This window comes from Vicia villosa, linkage group LG1 (genome assembly GCF_029867415.1).
Source record: "Vicia villosa cultivar HV-30 ecotype Madison, WI linkage group LG1, Vvil1.0, whole genome shotgun sequence".
Classification (NCBI taxonomy): domain Eukaryota; kingdom Viridiplantae; phylum Streptophyta; class Magnoliopsida; order Fabales; family Fabaceae; genus Vicia; species Vicia villosa.
This window is the reverse complement of record NC_081180.1, coordinates 244175300-244181299: the sequence shown is the minus strand read 5'-3', so window position 1 is coordinate 244181299 and position 6000 is coordinate 244175300. Positions and strand designations below refer to the sequence as shown.

Here is a 6000-nt window from a genome sequence, read left to right as displayed (position 1 = left end):
AGCTCACGGGCACTGCACATTTTAAACTTAAAAACACACAAATTTATGTAAATTACCATGTCTGCAAAAGCCCCCGAAAAAAATTGGACGGAGCGGACACATTAGATGGTGAAGACTTAAATCCTTAGTCCACTCCACACTAAAGTGTATGCAAAACGAGAACATGTCTAATAGACCAGATCCGTTTTGACACCCGTGAATTTGAGCACTTATCACTCCTATTAGTAGCAATCAGCTTGGTTTTGAATATAGGAAAGCTTTTACTATATAAAGTATCAAATCCTACAATCATTCTCACAAATGCAGTGAGATTACACCAGTAATACCTACCCTCAAATAGACTCTTCAACGTGCATTTTTTTTGGATAGAACTTCAACGTGCATTTTAATAATACATAATAATTGTTAGTTTCCATTTTGGAATATTAAAAGGCACTCTCTATAATTAATTAATGGTCCTTTATTTTACAATATTTATTATATTCCTCCAAATTGAAAAGGACAAGATTGCCAACACTAAAATCAACTACCTAACTAAGAATAAAACATACCACCAAACACCCAAAAATACCCTTAATGAAAAATAAAATTGCACTAAACAAAGGGCATTTAGGTAACTTGCTAATTCAATGAAATTAACCAACCAATGATATTAACCCATTCATCCAAATGGCACATATTTTTCAAATTATAGAGTGTTTTGACTTTATCCAATAGACAATTTCTTTTCCCCAATAGACAATGGTTTCCCTCTATGTTTCCTTTTTTAAAATATTTCAAAAAAATTCTCTACCTTCTCTTTCTTTCTTCTGGTCTACCCCTTTCTCTTTCTCTTTCCTATTTCAAAATCATTTCACTCTCTTCTTCCATATCAAACTCTCTTCTCTCTCTTTTTCGCTGAAACCCTACAACTATGCCAATTCATCAAAATTCAAGCAAAGAAATAATAGACAAAAAAGAACAAGAAATGAAATTAGGGTTATGATGGATAACCGGAGATCCAACAATCGACAGAGAGAATGGTGAAGAACTGATGTGCGTCCAAGCCCATGTCGATATAAGTTACGGTGGCTACGGGTTTGTCGGGTGTGTCTAGATCTGATTATTGGTAGAAGATTTTACGGTGGTCCGGATTGTGCCGTCGGCGGTGAGTATGGGTGGGTTTTCCGATGATTTGTTGTGTTTCAAACGATTTAGTTTCATTTCATTTTTTTAGATCCAGTTTCTTCCCTTGTCATATGAGGTATTATCGGTGAGAATGAAAAATCAATTGATGATTTTGGAAAACGTCAGGTACCGATATGTCTGCTATTGATGTTTATTCTTACTTTGTTTGGTTTTATTTTTGTTTTGAAATTGTTTATGAATTGATTAATGTTTGAAGGTTGCTGAAATTGTTGTGAATGTGATGCTAACTAATAAAAGCAAGTATTGGTTATCAGATGGAGAAGATGATGATGAATTTGAAGGAAAAAAACAAACTCAGAGGTTGGGTAAAGCTATTACTCAGCTTAAATTCAACTTATGGGAGCAACCCTGTAAGTTTTGTTTGTTTGTTTCAATTTTGTAAGTATCTTTTAACGTTGATGGTTAATTTTGTCTTTCACATAATCTCTTTATAACTTTGATTCTTTCTGGATAAATCAGGCCTTTGATTTTGTAAGTATTTTTTTTTTGCTTATTTACTTAGGATCTATATTTTGAATTTGTTCAAGTTGTTAAGTCAAACCTATCATGTGTTTCTGGTGGAATGTATTATATTATCTTTAAGGCAAAGGCAAAACAAGAAGCTTCTAGCACCCTTTCTACAATTTTCCAGGCCCAAGTCTGGAACAGGAGGACTGCCCTGCCTGAGGCCAAGTCTTGTGCCATCAAAACCTAACTATGCTAATAACGTTGAAGATTAATGCTTTCCAACTGACAGTACATGCTCTAGAAATGTCGTTGCTTCCATCAGTTCTCGCAATACGGTTGTGGTGTATGCTCTAGAAACATGACAGTTTGTGCATAGTGGTTGATTCCGTCGAATTCGGAGAGGTGATCTGACTTCTAACATCGGATTCCCAGTGGCAATGCAATGAATTGGTGAGAACGATTTCTCTGCCTCACTTATTCCTTTTCTCATTCGATTTGTTTTCGCTTCTGATTTAAACCTTGAATGTTATTCTTTCCTTTTGGTTTGAGTGTAAGCTGTAATTAAATCTGTCCCTGATTTCGTGGAGTGATTTCATGTAATTGAGTCTATGTGGGAAAAACGTATAGCAATAGGGGTCCTGCCCATTTTTCAATTCTGCAAGCAGTAGAACCTGCCCAATATTGTGTACATATTGTAACATTTCACTATTGTGATGGCATATATTATAACTTTTGTTCTAATATTTTTATTAAATTCAAAGCTATTGAATGAGTATGAGAGCATTGTGTTGTTGTGCCTGACACTGATATTTTTTGTGAAGGAGTGCCTGTTAAAAGGGAAGACAAGAATAGACTACATGAGGTGGGTTATGGTGATGTTGGGGGTGTTAGAAAGTAGATAGCTCAGATTCTTGAATTGGTGGAACTTCCATTGAGGCATCCATAATTATTCAAGTCATTTGGTGTTAAGCCACCAAAAGGGATTTTGTTGTATGGATCCCCTGGATCTGGTAAGACTTTTATTGCTCAAGCTGTTGCAAATGAAATTGGTGCTTTCTTTGACATTTTTAAATCTAATTTTTTATTTTGGTGTTTAATATGCTTAATGAAAAACAGGTATAAACACAAACATAGAGGTGAACTATTACATGGATGTTTTGTTGGAAATAATTTCTATCTTTTTTGTTTTCTTTTGGTTATAATATTCATTTATTTTTTTCCTGTCATGGTAACAAAATGTAGAAGAATGCCTATAATTTATTACAGGATTATTCTTTTAAGAGTATGGTTTTTGAGATAAATATCTCTCAACATAGTTTATATTGATTATAGTTGCACTGTTTTTTAGTATAATTTTCAAGAAAACTATATAATGTTTGTTGATTTATATATTAGTGTTCAAGAAGCTCCTTCAGGCACTATTCCATTATATGTCAATTGTGTTTAACAAACTCTTTATTTTTCAGTATTTTTCATTATTCCATTATATACTGCTAGAAGAGTCACATGATTTTGTCAAAAGTTGTTTATATGATGTTTGATTCTTGGTCTCTATTTAACATCATAGTTTCTTAAATAGCAGGGTAAGTTATTTATAGCTAAAATATAAGTAGCAGTATTGGATAACATGTAGGACCAAATACTAATATGCCATCATATTTTATAATTTCAATTTTTTGAACTCAGTATGTTTTCTCGATGTTGTAGCCTCCAGTTGCAGCACTCCGCATCAACTCTGCCTTCTCAACTGTTGTATTCCCAGGTACAGTTGTTTTCTCCTTGCCTTCAACTGCTTTTTGTATACCTTAACATACTACAATGATTCTTGCTGGTCCCTGTTCCTGTTAAATCAATGTCAAGTAGCAGAAAAATTGTACTTTCTTAACCAATTTTATGTTGATAATGATTTGACGTTTCAATGTGATGTTTTCATCCTATCAGCAGAGAAACTTAACTAAACTGGTTTATAATATTCACTGGAAAGTAGTAAGTTTGTCACACTTCAACACTCATGATGCTTTTCCATATTATATTGACTTGATATGAAGTTTCGCATTCAACTAGAGTAATGTACTTGATTATTTGGTGGTTTCAAAGCATGTACTGTCCTTTGTAATTTAAATAGCATTTCTTAATCTTGTATTTCAATTACTTACAGATTTTGTCCTATAATGGTGGAACGAATTTGATCCAACAAAATTGAAGTTTTACTGGTGCAGTGGATATGTTGCTCATCTGTTTGTTCGGGAATCTAACTTCAACATATCTTGGATCATTGTGCATATTATTTTAAAATTTGATATCTGCTTTATCTTTGCATCTGTTACAAGTTATGGATATTGATCAAATTAGGTGATGATGAATATGATATTTGAGTGTATTTTGTGATTTTGGTAAGAGTTATATTGGCTGGTGCAGAGTCCTGATTTAGAATCATGTTTTGAGGCACAGAGACTTGATAGTGATATTTTGATGTTCATCAAGTCTCAAGTTTGTGGTATTAATCTTGGTGTATGGTGTTGATTTGTCACTTAATTATCTCAGGTTTATAGTAGGTGGCGGTAGTGGTTTTTCTTCCATTTGGTTAATCTGATATGTTGTTGTTGTCTTATTTTCTACTGTTATTTATAACTGAATATTGAATGTGTTATCCAAAAACATGATTTCATAATCAAAATATTGAATGTTTAAAGAATAATGACTGTTGGATATTAATTATATCTCTATTACCATGTGGCCTCTGGAACTGATTCTAGCACATCCAGCCGGACAGCTGAAACAAAGCTTGCTGACCTTCTCGATAGTACACTTTGGACTCAAAACTCTGTAGAACTCAAATGGGTGTTAAAATATATGTATAATAGAAAGGTATGCATTACAATCCGAGAGGGTGGAATGGAAAGCCCTTCTCATTGTTAGGTTTCGTAAAGTTTAAGATGGAATGACTTGAAATGTGATATCAAGTGCATTCCATCTACTACTTCTATTCTTTATTTCTTATAAGGTGCATAAACTGTTTGGGTGCCTCATCTGAACTAGGTGCAATTATCCTGTTTAACTAATTTATTTCTGATTATCCTAGATTACTCTAATGTGCGATGGAGCATTAACTTGCCAAATTAATTCAATTGACTATATAATATTACAAAGGAAATTGAATGAATGAAATGTTCATACTTGAAGTCATGCATTCGGAATTTGTAATGATTATATATATATATATATATATATATATATATATATATATATATATATATATATATAATCATTCGGAATTTGTACTGATTCGTATAGTCATGCATTCGTTTCTACTATTTTATTTATTTCTAAAATGTAAAAGTTTGTGAAAGTTTGTGTTACAAGTATTTTTAGGATAATTTTCAAGCCTATAGGTTCTGTAAATGATGGTTGCTCACTTTTGTTGTGCTACATATCTTCCATTTTATATGCCATATAGAAGTGATGTGTGTGTGAATCAAGAAGCAAATATATTAAAACAAGAAGCAGAAAAGGACGAAACTGATGTGCTAATGCAGTAGACATAGTGTGTGAATCACTTTTGTTGTGCTATTTGTTTCACTAATCTACTATCCAAAATAAATAAATAATAGATGCAGAAAGAAAAGTAATTTTGAACTGAAATTAGCAAATGCATAAAACTAAAACCATATATATATATATTTGTAATGATGGTATTTATTTTACTTTGTATTAAAGTATATATTTTTCTTATTACAAATATATTAATAGAGATAAATATATTTAGATAAATATAAGTAACTGTACTAAGTAAATGGTTTAGTAGTTTAAAATAATCAATATTTGTTAAGAAAATTGAGCTTATCAAAAGTCTCCAAATAATTACAAGATAGGTGGTGGTCTTAGGTATACTTCCATTCTTTAGAAGTGTACAAGATTTGGTTAATGGGAGTTCCTCATTAGTATCTAATGCTCAACTAACTAGAAGAGTCCATTGACTAGAATAATCTTCTTCATTTTATGACAAACTTCAAGCAGCAACATAATACTTTCTTCTTTTTCATTTTTATTTGTAAAAATCCCCTAACCACCATTTTCCAATATAATTGGAAATTTTTTTAAATTTTTTTTTTTTTAAATTATTCAATTAAAATTCGTTGTTTTTTAAATTATCAAATAATTTAAGATACCGCACGGGACTTCTACTAAATGTTTGACATTAATTATATCTGAATATTGTTGTTGTAGAGTTTGACAAAGAATATTTTTCATGGATCACTATCACATTATCACCATAATACATTTTTAATTTTAATCAATAAAATATTTATAAATATTTATAATTATTAGTAATATTTATAAATATTTATAGTTATTAGATATGTT

General features: G+C 31.4%; 1 long non-coding RNA gene across 4 annotated transcripts; it reads left to right on the top strand.

Moving 5' to 3' along the window:
- The first annotated feature begins 735 nt into the window (after positions 1-735).
- Positions 736-4015, top strand: LOC131645064 (uncharacterized). 4 transcript variants are annotated; one of them, XR_009296872.1, is made up of 5 exons: positions 736-1293; positions 1385-2085; positions 2457-2645; positions 3343-3397; positions 3794-4015. It is a non-coding gene; the product is annotated as an uncharacterized LOC131645064 (long non-coding RNA). The 4 variants fall into 4 exon arrangements; XR_009296873.1 differs by having other exon boundaries at positions 737-1293; positions 1443-2085; XR_009296874.1 differs by having other exon boundaries at positions 741-1538; positions 1691-2085.
- The last annotated feature ends 1985 nt before the right edge of the window (positions 4016-6000 follow it).